General features: G+C 54.7%; 2 non-coding genes across 2 annotated transcripts; both read right to left on the bottom strand.

The window, feature by feature from the left end:
• Positions 1-2,694: 2,694 nt before the first annotated feature.
• Positions 2,695-2,766, bottom strand: TRNAD-GUC. The gene has a single exon. It is a non-coding gene; the product is annotated as a tRNA-Asp (tRNA).
• A 1,172-nt stretch (positions 2,767-3,938) lies between these two features.
• On the bottom strand, positions 3,939-4,010 carry TRNAD-GUC. Its single transcript has one exon. It is a non-coding gene; the product is annotated as a tRNA-Asp (tRNA).
• Between the last annotated feature and the right edge of the window lie 11,555 nt (positions 4,011-15,565).

The raw sequence follows: 15,565 nt of genomic DNA, 5'->3' as shown, positions 1-15,565 counted from the left end.
AGTCTCTATTTAAGCCTAAATTGATTGTATCTAGTTTGCATATCAAGTTCAGCAGTTTCTCGTTGGAGTCTGTTTTTGAAGCTTTCTGTTGCAAAATTGCCACCTTTAAATCTGTTACTGAACGGTCAGAGGTTGAAGTGTTCTCCTACTGGTGTTTGAATGTTATATTTCCTGACGTCTGATTTGCATCCCATTTATTCTTTTGCACAGAGACTGTCTGGTTTGGCCAATGTACATGGCAGAGGGGCATTGCTGGCACATAATGGCATATATCACATTGGTAGATGTGGAGGTGAACGAGCCCCTGATGGCATGGCTGATGTGATTAGGTCGTATTATGGTGTCACTTGAATAGATATGTGGACAGAGTTGGCATCGGGCTTTGTTGCAAGGATAGATTCCTGGGTTAGTGTTGTTGTTCTGTGGTTGCTGGTGAGGATTTGCTTCAGGTTTGGGGGTTGTCTGTAAGCAAGGACTGGCCTGTCTCCCATGATCTGGGAGAGTGAGGATCATCTTTCAGGATAGGTTGTAGATCTTTGATGATTCGCTAGAGAGGTTTTAATTGGGGGATGAATGTAAAGGCCAGTGGTGTTCTGTTATTTTCTATGTTGGGCCTGTCTTGTAGTAGGTGACTTCTGGGTACTCTTCTGGCTCTGTCAACCTGTTTTTTCACATCAGCAGGCGAGTATTGTAGTTTTAAGAATGCTTGATAGATATCTTGTAGGTGTTTATCTCTGTCTGAGGGATTGGAGCAAATACGGTTGTATCTTAGAGCTTGGCCATAGACAATGGATCATGTGGTGTGTCCTGGATGGAAGCTGGAGGCATGTAGGTAAGTATAGCGGTCAGTGGGTTTCCAGTATAGGGTTGTGTTTATGTGACCATCGCTTATCAGCACAGTACTGTCAAGGAAATGGACCACTTGAGTGAATTGATCTAGGCTGAGGTTGATGGTGGGATGGAAATTGTTAAAATCACAGTGGAATTCCTCAAGGGCTTCTTTTCCATGAGTCCAGATGATGAAGATGTCTTCAGTGTAGTGCAAGTACAGTAGGGGCATTAGGAGATGAGAGCTAAGGAAGCGTTATTTTAAGTCAGCCATAAAAATGTTGGCATACTGTGGGGCCATGTGGGAACCCATAGCAGTGCCGCTGACTTGAAGATATATATTGTCCTCAATGTGAAATAGTTGTGGGTGAGTACAAAGTCGCGAAGTTCAGCCACCAGGTTTGGCATGTAACTAGTTCACAAAACTAGGGGGGGGATGTTGGGAAATCACTGCTCATGCCCCTGGGCAGCCTATTTCCCTTTACCGCTCTGAAACGTGCCCCCACATGCAGACCCCGAAGCTGGGCCCGGGGGCGGAAGGACAGGACGAGCATGTCCTTGCGAGGTAATTGTCTCTCTGGAGGTGAAAGTCATCAGTGAGGGGTGCGAAGGGAAGTGGCAGTAGAAGAAGAATGCAAGGCATGTGGTGGGCAGGCCAGGGATTTCTTTGTCCCCCTTTCAAAAGGGGTCACACTCCCCATCGGGGAATTGAACCCCAGTCTCCTGCATGACAGGCAGGGATACTCATCACTATACTAACAAGGAAAGAAGCACATTGAGTGGCCCTAACTCCCACAGACTAGCTACGGTCAGCGTACACCTACACCGTTGCATGGGTCCCAGCAGGCAACAGCACCCCTGGCCCTCTTCTGCTTCCCAAAGGCTTTGGCCACAGCAACAGCCCTGGGAAAAGCCCTGGCCCTCCTCACCTGCCCTTGCCCAGCAGGACGCCTTTTCGGGCCTACACAGCTCCTCACACAACACCCGCCTGGGACCTTGCCCTCCCCTACCAGCTCAGCAGAACCTTTTTTCCTCTCAAAACCTCCTCTTGCCACCCTCCCCCTTCCACACTCCCGCGTGACAGATCCTTCCCTTCAACGCGCACTGGACGGACATTCGAAACACAGCCCTTTCCAGGAGGGAATGCGCTGCTTTTGGACCCTGGCGCCCAGCAAGAAGTCCTGGGACTCTTTTTCTGACCGATGGACCCCACTGACTTGCCTTTACCAAGCAGAAACTGAGGACCGGCTGATGGATCTCTTTGCAAACGGACGCCATCAGACTGAGCCACGAGGCGTGCTGCAGGATAGCCCCTCCCCACCAAAAAGCAATGCCGTGACCCGGATTCAAACCGAGGTTGCTGCGGCCACGGCGCAGAGTACTAACCACTATACGATCACGGCCAGGCGCTGGGGGCGCAGGCTAGCACCCCCCTGGAAAATGCTCAGCTCTGCGCTGTCGGGGCGGCCACCTACCTCGCCGGCGGCCACAGGTCTTTCTCAAGTCTCCCCATTACAGTCACAGGTCAAATGCTGAGCAAAGGAAAAAAGAGAGGAAGCCAATCCCATGCCTGTCCCTTTTTCTGTCTTCCTCCACCCCTGGACCAAGTCCCTCCCCGTTTGTCTGGGCCATTGTCCTCATGGCCCTGGCCAGCCTATTTCCCTTTGCCGCTCTGAAACGTGCCCCCACGTGCAGGCCCCGGGGGAGGCTTTGGCTAGGGCGAGCGTGTCCTTGCGAAGTAACTGTCTCTCTGGAGGTGAAAGTCATCAGTGCGGGGTGCGAAGGGAAGTGGCCGTCGAAGGAGAATGCAAGGCACGTGGCGGGCAGGCCAGGGATTTCTTTGTCCCCCCTTCAAAAGGGGTCACCCTCCCCGTCGGGGAATCGAACCCCGGTCTCCCGCGTGACAGGCGGGGATACTCACCACTATACTAACGAGGAAAGGGGCACGGTGAGTGGCCCCAGCTCCCATAGACCAGCTATGGTCAGCGTACACCTACACCGTCGCATGGGCCCCAGCAGGCAACAACACCCCTGGTCCTCTTCTGCTTCCCAAAGGCTTTGGCCGCAGCAACAGCCCTGGGAAAAGCCCTGGCCCTCCTCACCTGCCCTTGCCCAGCAGGACGCCTTTCTGGGCCTACACAGCTCGTCACACAACACCCGCCTGGGACCTTGCCCTCCCCTACCAGCTCAGCAGCACCTTTTTTCCTCTCAAAACCGCCTCTTGCCACCCTCCCCCTTCCACACTTCACACTCACCTCATCACAAACTCACCCACGGCCCCTTTGGCTTCTCAAGCGCCTCTGGAGGGACGCAGCTTCCCTGGCACGCAGATCCTTCCCTTCAACGCGCACTGGACGGACATTCGAAACACAGCCCTTTCCAGGAGGGAATGCGCTGCTTTTGGACCCTGCCGCCCAACAAGAAGTCCTGGGACTCTTTTTCTGACCGATGGACCCCACTGACTTGCCTTTACCAAGCAGAAACTGAGGACCGGCTGATGGCTCTCTTTGCAAACGGACGCCATCAGACTGAGCCACGAGGCGTGCTGCAGGACAGCCCCTCCCCACCAAAAAAGCAACGCCGTGACCCGGATTTGAACCAAGATTGCTGCGGCCACGGCGCAGAGTACTAACCACTATACGATCACGGCCAGGCGTTGGGGATGCAGGCTAGCACCCTCGTGGAAAATGCTCAGCTCTGCGCTGTCGGGGCGGCCACCTACCTCGCCGGCGGCCACAGGTCTTTCTCAAGTCTCCCCATTACAGTCACAGGTCAAATGCTGAGCAAAGGAAAAAAGAGAGGAAGCCAATCCCATGCCTGTCCCTTTTTCTGTCTTCCTCCACCCCTGACCAAGTCCTCCCGTTTGTCTGGGCCATTGTCCTCATGGCCCTGGCCAGCCTATTTCCCTTTGCCGCTCTGAAACGTGCCCCCACGTGCAGGCCCCGGGGGAGGCTTTGGCTAGGGCGAGCGTGTCCTTGCGAGGTAACTGTCTCTCTGGAGGTGAAAGTCATCAGTGCGGGGTGCGAAGGGAAGTGGCCGTCGAAGGAGAATGCAAGGCATGTGGCGGGCAGGCCAGGGATTTCTTTGTCCCCCCTTCAAAAGGGGTCACCCTCCCCGTCGGGGAATCGAACCCCGGTCTCCCGCGTGACAGGCGGGGATACTCACCACTATACTAACGAGGAAAGGGGCACGGTGAGTGGCCCCAGCTCCCACAGACCAGCTATGGTCAGCGTACACCTACACCGTCACATGGTCCCCAGCAGGCAACAACACCCCTGGCCCTCTTCTGCTTCCCAAAGGCTTTGGCCGCAGCAACAGCCCTGGGAAAAGCCCTGGCCCTCCTCACCTGCCCTTGCCCAGCAGGACGCCTTTTCGGGCCTACACAGCTCCTCACACAACACCCGCCTGGGACCTTGCCTGCTTAGATAAAGATTGTAACTCTATGAAGTTAAGTTTTAGTCACTAGAAAGCTTGTTTTGTTTGTTTTACTTGTAATGATATCTGTGCCTTCTGTTCTTACTGATTATCATGTAATCCTGCCTGCTCGGCCCCGTGTCCAGCCGCGGGGGGGGCGCGGCTCCTGCCTGCCCAGCCCCGGGTCCAGCCGGGGGGTGGGTGCGGCTCCTGCCTGTCCGGCCCCGGGTCCGGGTCCAGTGGGGCGGCTTCTGCCTGCCCGGGGCCGGGTCCATTGGGGTGGGCGGCTTCTGCCTGCCCGGGCTGGGTCCAGCTGGGGCGGCTCCTGCCTGCCCGGCCCCCCGGGTCCGGATCCAGCCGGGCGGCGCGGCTCCTGCCTGCCCGGCCCCCGGGGCTGGCCCCGGGTCCAGGTAGGACGGGAAGGGAACAGGGAGGGTGTGTTGGATAGAGGGCAGGGGAGTTGGGGGGGGGGAATGGATTAGTGTCGGAGCGGTTAGCGGGCAGGGAACAGGGGGATTGAACGGGGCAATGGTCGGGGGGAGGCAGTCAGAAAGGAGCAGGGGTTGGATGGGGCAGTGGGGGGGCAGTTAGGGGTAGGGATTCCAGGGACAGTCAGGGGACAGAGAGAAGGGGTGTTTGGATGGGGTAGGGGTCCCAGGGTGCCATCAGGAATCAGAGAAGGAGTTGGATGGGGTGGCAAGGGGCTGGCGGGACAGGGATGGGGGGGGTTGGGGCATGGGTCCTGGGGTGGGGGCTGTCAAGGAACATGGCGGGGGTTGGATGGGGCAGGAGTCCCGGTGGGGCATGACCTCATGGGGTGAGGAGGAGGAGGAGGGAACCGGTTGTGAGCATTTTGGCAGCTCATCACTGGTGAAAACTATCAAGAAATGCAAATCCTCGAAGGAGCCTGTGCCAGAAACCGGGTGGTGCAGAAACCACAGCCCCATCCCCACCTCTGATCCACCCTTGGCTGGCACTGGATCATGCCCCCTGTGCCCCCAATCGGCCCCGTGAGCCCTGGGGGGCAGGGAATAGCCATGGTGCTGGGCCCCCCATCCAATTGAAGTATTCAGTGTTGCAGTGACCCAAGGTGTGTGCACAGAATGGGGATGGGGTGTGTGGGTGTCAAGAGTGGGGCTGGGGAGCGAGGCTCACCACTTTGTCATGGGCAGCTCCTGTTGGTCCCAGGGTAATTTCTGGGGCTCTGATTCCCCACTCAGCGGGGCTCCTCTGGGCTGAGGAGCCCTGGGGTGGGGCGGGTGCAGGGGCTGGGTGTGTGTGTCAGGCTGGGGGAGCTGCCTGGGCAGAGGGGCTGGAACTGGGGGCGGCTCCAGGCACCAGCACACCCAGCGCGTGGGTGGGGGGGGCAAGCTGCAGGGGGGGCTCTGCTGGTCGCTGCGAGGGCAGCAGGCACCCCAGCCCCTCCCCCACTCTACCCCCCTCCCCTCCCAGTGCTGGGGGAGAACCCAGGAGTCCTGGCTCCCAGCCCTGCCCCTCCCCCGTATTTCCATATGGCTCCATCCAACAGCCCCCCCGGAGTGGGGAGAGACGAGGCCAAGGGACACCCGAGGTCGCGTCAAGAGCCGGAGCGGGGCGGGGCCGGGGCTCTGGGGGGGGCGGGGCGGGGATGAGGAGTTGCGTTGGGGGGGAGGTGTCAGGTTGACCCAGGGACCCGCCCTCACCTGGGCTGGAGAGGACGGAGGCGCCCCGGGGCAGGCTGGGAGTTGTAGTTCCTGGCTCGTCTCAGAGCGGAAGTGACGCGGCGGTTGCTCAGGCAACGTGCCCCCTCCCGGTGCACTCTGGGAAGCGTAGTTCTCTCTCTCTCTCTCTCACACGCGGCCTCTATTGGAGGAGGGGCCGTAACTCGTCACTTCGCCGCGCCCCTCCCCGCTCCCTGATTGGCGGAGAGAGCGCGGGACAGAGACTCCGCGCGTGGGGGGAGGCCCCGGTTCCCTCGCCCTGAGGCTTCACTGCCCCCGCACCTCCGCCCCCGGGCGCGCGCTGCAGCCGTTGGGATTCGAATCCCGCGTGGGAGCCGGGCTGGGGGGGGGAGGGGCGCAGGGCAGAGGCAGCGCGGAGTGAAAGGGCTTCACACACCCCCCCCAGCTGGGCCTAGGGGGGCAGCAGCGGGGGGCGGGGGGCTGAGCTGCCGGGGAGCAGCCCCACAAGTGGCAGCCTGGGGCCACGGGGCCCCTCAGCCCCCCCCAACCTGCCCCGGCAGTGTCCCCCCCCACCTGTGACCCACCAGCTCCGCCCCTGGTGTCCCCTCCCCCACCCTGTCCGCTCTGCCCGGCCTGTCCCTTCCCCCCCCACGCCCCACTTCCCTGGGGGGAGGGAGAGCTCAGTGGTTTGAGCATTGTCCTGCTAAACCCCAGGTTCTGAGTTCAATCCTTGAGAAGGCTCCTTAGGGATCGGGGGCAAAAACTGGTCCTGCTAGTGAAGGCAGGGGGCTGGACTCAATGACCTTTCAAGGTCCCTTCCAGCTCTAGGAGATTGGTATATCTCCAATTATTACCTTTATTGCCCCAACCTCCTCCTCCCCCTCAGCGTCCCACCCCTAATTGCCTCCAGCCCATTTCCCCACTTTCCCATCCCCCCACCGTCCGAGTCCATCCCCAGGGTGTGAGGTTCCTCAGCTCCAATCTCTGCTGCCCCCCAACCTGCCAGGTTCCCCTTTTCAGCCACTGTAGGGTCCTCCAACCCACCCCCACCCATCCACTCTGGGCTCTCTAAATCCCACCTTCCCACAATGCACCTTGGTAACCCCACCCTCCTCTATCCCTAATCCCCCTAGTCCGCAGTCAAGAACCGGGGCTGGGAGTGGGGCCGTTGCTTGCTGGGGAAAGGGGGTCGAGGCCGAGCTGGGAGCCAGGGGCCCAGGCTGAGGGTGGGGTTGGGGAAGAACTGGGGCAGAGTGGGGCTGAGTGGTGCTCCCTCCATAGGGGCTGGCTCAGGCCCTGAGGTGCCCCCATGCATGTTCCTCTGTGTCCCCCTAGGAGTCATGCCCCACATTTTGGGAACTACTGAACCCTACTCGCTAAGCAGGGGCTAGTGATGCCAAAGCCCAGGGAAAGGGAGAACAAGCGCGGGGCCCCTAGCACTGGAGCCATGTGAGGGGCTGCAGGAGCAGGGCAATGGCTGGTGGCCCAGGGAGTTAAGGGCAAAGGGGGCACAGGAGGGGCAGGAGTTAGGGGTGAAGGAGGTGCAAGGGCTGGGAGTGCAGGAGCTAGCGGTAAAGGGGGAGTGGGGATCGTCCAGGGGCAATGGGGAAGTGCCAAAGTACAAGCTTTGCCCAGGGCACCATTTTCCCTAATCCTGGACTGAGCAAACAATTGGAAATGACCCTTCAGTGAGACCAGAACCATAGTGTAGAAAAGCCCCTTTGTTAAGTGGTGGTGGCTGAGGGCTTAGGGAGATGGGTTAAACAATAACAGGCATTTTTCTGTGGAGGTTTGATTCTTGCCTGTTAGGCAAGGCTGGTGTGTGGTGTCTCCATGGCTGTACTTTCAGTGTCTGATCTGCCACAGGGAGCCAAGTCTAGACATATTCAGAGGTTCTATGCCAGGGTTTCTCAAACTTCCTTTCACTGCAACCCCCTTCTGCCAAAAAAAAACCTCACTACATGGCCCTGGAAAGAGGGATCAAGCACCAAGCCCCTCCCCACTGAGCAGAGGCAGGGGAGACAAAGCCTGAGCTCTGCCCCAGTTAGGGGAGGGCAAATCCAGAGCTTGAGGGATTCAGCCCTGGGTGGTGGGGCTCAGACTTTTGGCTTCAGCCTCAGGCACCAACAAGTCTAATGCCAGCCCTGGCAATCCCATTAAAACAGGGTCACATCTCACTTTGGGGTCCTGACACACAGCTTGAGAACCACTGCTCTATGTTGATGGGAGAGAGTTTTCTGTGGGTGCAGTTAATCCACTTCCCAAGAGGTGGCAGCTATGTCAGTGGGAGAAGCTATATCGGTGGGTGTGCAAGCTGTGGTGTTTACCACATTTAAGAAGTTTAATCAAACCCCATTTTGAAAACCACCTGTGGTCTGGGAATGGCAAAGGACCTTGATGAAGCAGGGTTTGTCCTTCAAAGTCCTGAAAATCACAATTCTCTATTCAGCTCATTGTGCTGGTATAGCTCAGTGGTAGAGTGGTTGATTGCAGCTCCAGTGATCTTCAGTTTAAACCCCAGTGTTCTCTTATAACCTTCTTTCCTTTTTTTTAAAAAAAGGAAAACATTTTCATTTCCATTCTCCATTCTGTTCAGGGGCTCCTCTATACGGGAGTGCTTGATATGAATGTAAACACTCAAGATTTCGCTGTCCAAATGCATAAAAACCTAGCGAAGCTGTCCATCAGCTGAAATCAGTTCCAATCCTCTAAGTGTCTAGTTTATTTTTTCATCAATTAAACAAAGGTATCATATGAATGCACATTTGCAGATCCCTCTTCTCCAGGAGCTATGTTGTGCAGAAGAACAAGAACCACATACAGCTGTAGTTCAGGAGTCTGATGACAAATGTTCTGAGGGCTGGAAAAAATGCCTTCTAGTGAGCTATTGAACAAGCTCAACCTGTTTAGCTTATCAAAAGAAGATTGAAAGGTGACTTCATTGAAGTGTTGAAGGGCCTTAATGGAGAGAAAAGGTTGTGTATTAAAGGGCTCTTGAATCTAGCAGAGAAAGGAATAACAAGACCCAGTGGCTGGAAGGTGAAAAGAGACAAATTCATATTACAAATAAGACACAAATATTCAACAGCGAGGATGATTCACCACAGGAACAAGCTACCAAGGAAAGTGGTGGATTCACCATCTCCTGATGTCACTTAATGAAGACTAGATGCCTTTCTGGAATGTGTTTGCTCCAAAGGTAGCTATTGTGTCATACAGGAGGCCTGTGATATGCAGGGGGTCAGATTAGATGCTCTAATGGTCTTTTCTGGCCATAAAGTTGACTAATTTCTGAAAAGCTGAATGTAGCATTGGGAGCAGCGTCTGATGTTTTCCTGTCTAGCCGGCTTGCTTCCTAGAACGAACGCTCCTTGACTGGGGTGATCCACAGGGAGTAGCTCAATCCTCCAAAGTGCCTGGGCAGGGGCAGGACATTAGCACAGCAAGGGAGGGGTGTGGCAGTGATATCACAAAGGCCTTTTGCAGGACCTCAGACTATTGGTGAAAGGTGGTGGGGAGGAGGTGACCTCACAGAGAGATGCTGACATCAGCCAGGCAGGACAGGGGTGAGGAGCCAGGGAAACCTCAGAGACCCCTGTGGCTTTGCTTCAGCAAGTCTCTTTCTCCAGGTCTCTCTTGGAGGACTGAGAGAGTATTCGGGTTCACGTACGTGAGCTCCAGGAGGAACCTCTTTCGAGTTTTCTCCTTCCCTTTTAGTGATTTTACTAGAAAACAGCCGTCCCTGTTTAGAAGGTAAGAGCCTCCTCGAGGTTTGAAACCTGTTCGGTCTGATTCTTCAGTTGACAGTTGAATTCTAGGCATGGAAAACACGAGCTTAAGGAGGCAGAATTTTATTTCACACTTGGGATTATGTCCCATAGAATCACTGGGGACATTAGGGTTTGTCCTTTTTGTTTCACCTTTTCCTCCCTCCCTCCCTCCCTCCTTTCTCTTCATCTCTTGCTTCTTTTGTCCTTTCACCTGTTCCCCTCCCAACAGCAGGAACGGTGTGTGTGTGTGTGTGTGTGTGTGTGTGTGTGTGTGTGTGTTTTGCTGGGGAGTGCTCTGCAGCTCCCACTGTGGGAGGTCCACCCAAAAATGTGGGGCTGAAATAGTGCTCGGGCAGTGATCCCCACCGGTGACCTGGGCCATCCTTTGGGCTCTCTGGTGAGAACCCTCAGCCTCCCGTCCTCAGTCTCTACCCTGATTGGCTGAGCAGGGGGTTATTGACAGGGAGGAGATTCCGGTCCTTGTTGTTCTCTTTGAAGACCAAGGAAATAAGTCAGAACCAGTTCTATGTTTGATGAATTTTGCTGCTTCTCTGCATTAATGGTCTCTGAGCAGTTCATGATTCTCTCTAACCTTGAAGTTCTCCTCAAATACTTGCTGAATAATTACTGTGCACTGTTGTTGGTCTGGAGCTCATATGAGAGCACTTTATTCAGGTCATTCAATGTGTGAAATTCAAGATCTGATGGTTAGTTTGAAAATCAGGGCTCTTGGGTCCTGTTCCCAACTCTGCCACTGGCTGGGTGTGTGACCTGAGACTAGTCAATTCTCCTGTCTCAGCCTGAGCTTCTCCCTCTTTCAAGTAGGGATAATAATGATCCGCTCCTACCTACCTCACAGTGGGTGGAGGACGGGGATCCATTGGAGCGTGTCACTAGGAGTAGTGCATAATATGAGGTGTCCTTTCATGGTTACTCCGATCACATTATGACATAATAGAATACCTGAAATAGTCTATTTGATTTGTATTTTTTTATTTTGCAATTGTTAAGAGAAGCAACTACTTAGCTCAGACTGAAGCATCTTATCTAATGTTTGTGATCTAAGTGTCTCCCCTCTGTGTGTGATGAGACAATTTAACACACTCTGACAAACAGGAGATGCTTTTGTTTGGCAACAAAATATTTTTGCAAAGAACTTTCATCCCACTTGTTTTGATTTCGAGAAACAAACTGGTTTAGTCTGAAGGGGATTTTCTGACATTGAGCAGGCGCAGTGTGTCCCGTGACACCCGCCCGCTATACAGCGGCCCCTGCTGAGGGCGCCCTGGCTGCAGCTGCAGCTGGTTCTGCTGGCGCCCTGTGGTTGCCCTCGTTCGGCCAGGAACAAGCCTCAGGTGAGCTGAAAAGAATCCTGTCCAACCGAGTCTGGCAGCCGCCATCATGTAGCCAGAAGTCCCCACACCTGCTGGGGAAACAAACCAGCCACCAGAAAGTGGTCCATTGTCTCACGCGGTGCCAGAGCCTGACACAGCGCCCGTGGGCAACCTTTGCTCTGCACATGCCGGCCGTGCACACGCTGGCCGGTTCCCATGAAAGATGTCACTGCACATCTCGGTACTTAAAAGGTACCTGTGCCACTGGCAGTGAGTTCTGGGGACAGTTGCTCACTTTCAGTGAATGTAACTGTATGTGCAGCTCTGTGCAGTCACATTTGATAGAACTTTGGTAATTATATTATACAAGAGGGTCAGGTAAAGTGGCTACTACCACCACTGTGTTTTGTCCCCAGAAGCCTTTACAGACATTCTGGGGGGAAATGGGCCCTTTGCCCACAGAAATGGTCTATAGGGGACGGCTGCAGGCAGCAGGCGGAGAGATAATCTCATCAAAATGATTTGACTCCTGGGTAATGTAAGCAAAATCACTAAAGGAATGTCCGGGGTTTCTATTGGCACTTAACTTGCCTGCCCCTGGCTGGCTCTGGTTGTACAAGATGGACCTGCAGTAGGGGTTAAGTTGTGTCAAAAAGAGTAATCGCAGTGCAAGGGATGTTAGGCAAAAGAGAACTTTGTGTGTGATGATGAAAGGTTTTAAGGACCTAAACTGACACTCATGGTCAGGGGCGGCTCTAGGAATCCGGCCGCCCCAAGCATGCTGGCATGCCGCAGGGGGCGCGCTGCCGGTCGCTGGTCCTGCAGCTCCGGGGGACCTCTTGCAGACGTGCCTGCGGAGGGTGCGCTGGTCCTGCGGCTCGGGTGGACCATCCGCAGTCATGCCTGTGGGAGGTCCGCCGGAGCCGCCTGCCGGCAAAATGCTGCCCCACACGCGCGCTTGGCGTGCTGGGGTCTGGAGCCGCCCCTGCTCATGGTTTGTAAAACTCTTGTTTTGTAGGTTTAAGATGAATTGGTTTGGTTCTGCTTTGTTGGGTTTTTTTTAATGATGCCACTGAAAATCCATTTGAATCATTCAAAGTGGCAAAACTGCCGGACACCTTTTGCCAGACACAGGTAACTAGTGTTGTTTGGGTTTGGGATTTAGCATTTAACCCTTAAGGTAACTCACTACTCTATAAAGTTCAAGACCAAAGTTATGGCTGTAGTAAGGGGCAGCCAGAACCAGAAGGATGGAGAAAGAAACATTGGTTGGACAGACTGACGGATGGACAAACCGAATAATTACGCCTCTGTTTTAAAAAAAAAAGGCTTAAAAACATTAAAAGGAAAAAAGGGGCAAAATGTTTCCCTGTTTACCAAAATACCCCAGCCTAGCTCTGCCCTTGGGGTTTGGGGCTGGGGGGTGACAATTGTGGGGTTTGCCTAGGGCGTCAGGTGCTGCAGCTAGTCTAGGCCATAGCGGCCAGCTGGACCAAAGACCCATCTCCAATGGGCACCAGTGACCCAGGAGGAGGAGAAAAAAAGAGATCACTCTAGTTCAGCCAGGGAGAGGGTAGCCAAGCACATTGAGCTCCAGGGCTTTGCAGCAAAATCACATATCACCAGGAGGTCCCACTGAGATTTGAACTCAGATTCCAGGATTCAAAGGCCTGAGTGCTGCCCATTACACCATGGGACCTGCTGCTGTTTTGTTTTCTAGATCCCTGTGACTCTCAGCTGGCTGGTTTGCACTCTGCACTTATTGCTTCCCACCAGCGGCTTCCTCTCGCAGGACTCTCTCTCCTCCTCCAGCGACTGTGGGCCTGCACGGCTGGATCCGCGGGTCCTGCCCTGAGTCCCTGCATCCCCCTGCTTTGTCTCCGTTCCTTGCAGGCTGCAAAATTGTCAGGGGAGGCCGCCCCTCCCTTCACTCGGTGCTCCCGCTCATATCAGCCAGCTGCAGCCTCATCTCCTGAACTCGGGCAGCTGTCGCTTGATCCAGTCGTACAGTCACAGGCTGACTGGCTCCCCTGCCTGGATGCTCTTGTGGAAATCCCACAAGGTGACGCTGCAGGACTTTGCACTGTTGGTTTCTTTAATGTTGTGGTGTTACCCCGGCCACCAAAACAAAGTCACCAACTCCTCCCTCACCGACTCCCACCAATCCCCCTGGTTACCACAGAACCCTCTGATGCTTTCCCGTTCTGCCAACACCGCCAGGCTTCACCCCGCTGCTCCTTTATCTTGCAAGCTCTGGCTGTTCAGCTTCCAATATCCTCTGCCCTGGGTCAGGGACAGGCGCAGCTCCAGGCACCAGTGCAGCAAGCTGCAGGGGGTGGCCCGCTGGTCACTGTGAGGGTGGCAGTCAGGCTGCCTTCAGCAGCCTGTCTGCAGGAGGTACCCTGGTAATGCGGATTAGGCAGCATGCCTGCGGGAGCTCCGCCAGTCCTGCGGCTTCAGCAGAAATTCGGTGGTGGTTACGCCGAAGGCACGGGACCGGCAGACCTCCCGCAGGCCTGCTGCCGAATCCGCGTTACCAGAGGACCTCCGGCAGGTGTTGGGATAGATCTGTATTACATTATACACTAATGTTAGATGTGTAGAAAGTGTGACTAGAAAGGAGCAGTGTGACGGTGCTGCCTGTGGGAGCCAGCTGAGGTCACTCAATCAGGGTGAACTGCAAACAAAATGGGGCAGACAAACCCCAAACGCTGGTGGTTATTCTAATACTTAGATTTACCAACCAGCACAAAACAGCTTCTGTAGCACCTCAATGGTTTCTCAGAAGTCCAAACAACGCAGTTCCCTTAAAGTGCCCAGCCTCAGGCCTCCGTCCAGACACACACGTCAGATATGATGATGATTCCTGAAAATCTGATCTCATCATATAAAAGAAAAGGTTCTTCCAATCCCAAAGGATCAGCCACATACCCAGGTCCAATTATAACTTAGCTCTTACCCAAAATACACGCTATAGCCAATTCTTATTAACTAAGCTAAAATTTATTAAAAAAGAAAAGAGAGCGAGAGAGTTGGTTAAAAGATCAATATACAGAGAGACTTGAATTCAATTCTTGAGGTTCAGATACACAGCAGAAATGAGCTTGTAGTTGCCAAAAGTCCTTTTAGAAATGGGTTACAGTCCAATGTCCATATTCAGGGTGACTCCAGTCAGTGACTGGGGATCTCAATCCTTATGGCTTAAGGTTTCCCCCTCTTAAATCCCAAGCAGATCTGAGATGAAGCAGGATCATGTCCCAGGGTTCTTATATATTTCCAGCAGCCTTTCAGCCTGAGAAAACAACAGGCTTAACTCTTTCTCCCAAACATCCTGGCAATTAGCAGAGGGTAATTTACCCATTAAACAGTTCAGATCCAGGTTAGCACGACCTTCAAAGAGACACAGAGACAATAATACTATTTCACTCAAGTATCATCATAAATATTAATATTCCTTTTTTGATCTTTGAATTAAAACTACAGCAATAGACAAGACTTGTTTGCTGACATCACAAGCCCTGAGCAAACATCTCCCCTTCTACCTCTAACAATGCAGACTTGCATTTCAAAGCTCTGTTCATTTATAGATCTTCCTAACCAGTCCTTAAGGTTCACCCATGGGTCAGGTCAGTCCGTGATGTGAGTTAATTAACTCTTTCTGGCCCTTTCACCTTTCAATGAAATATTATATTATACTCATAACGTCACAGGAGGTCAGGAATGGGATGGCAGGGGCTGCGGGTCAGGAGTGAGGGGCACTGGTAGAACGTGAGTCTGGAAGTCAGGACTGGGATGGCAGGGGCTGCGGGTCGGGAGTGAGGCGCACCATCAGAGCTGGAGGGAGCGCAGGGGGCTGCAGGTCAGGAGTGAGGAGCACCAGCAGAGCTGTGAGTCTGGAGGTCAGGGCTGGGATAGCAGGGGCTGCGGGTCGGGAGTGAGGAACACCAACAGAGCTGGAGGGAGCCCAGAGGGCTGCGGGTCAGGAGTGAGGGGCACCAGCAGTGCAGTGACTGGGGAGCTCAGCGGGGAGGCCAGGGGGCTGCAGGTCGGTAGTGAGGGGCACCAGCAGAGCTGTGAGTCTGGAGGTCAGGACTGGGATAGCAGGGGCTGCGGGTCGGGAGTGAGGGGCACCGTCAGAGCTGCAGGGAGCACAGGGGGCTGCGGGTCGGGAGTGGGGGGTGTCACAGAGTCCCCGGGCGATGCTCTGGAACTGCTCCCCACAAAGTCAGGCAGGACTCTGGGGAGTCTCCTCTCCCTTGGAGCAGACTGTCTGCAGGGCAAGAAGCTCACACGGCTTCACCTCCTGGGTCTCTCCTTGGAGCATTCAGTATCCTCTGCCCCTCTGTGCGCTTCCCACAGCGAGTCCGCCCAGGCGGGGTCCTGGGGAAGCCAGAGGGTCCTGCCCCCCCACTGCGCAGTCAGACGTGACTCTCAGCCAGCCAGTAACACAGAGGTTTATTTAGATGACAGGAACACAGTCCAAAACAGGTCTTGCCGGTACAGACAACAGGACCCCCTTTAGTTCGGTCCATCTGGGGCCCCAGGGAGGTCACAGCCC

The sequence above is a fragment of the Mauremys reevesii genome, linkage group 12, assembly GCF_016161935.1.
Source record: "Mauremys reevesii isolate NIE-2019 linkage group 12, ASM1616193v1, whole genome shotgun sequence".
Lineage (NCBI taxonomy): Eukaryota > Metazoa > Chordata > Testudines > Geoemydidae > Mauremys > Mauremys reevesii.
Note: the sequence above shows the minus strand (reverse complement) of the source record. Positions and strands in the feature narration are given on the sequence as shown.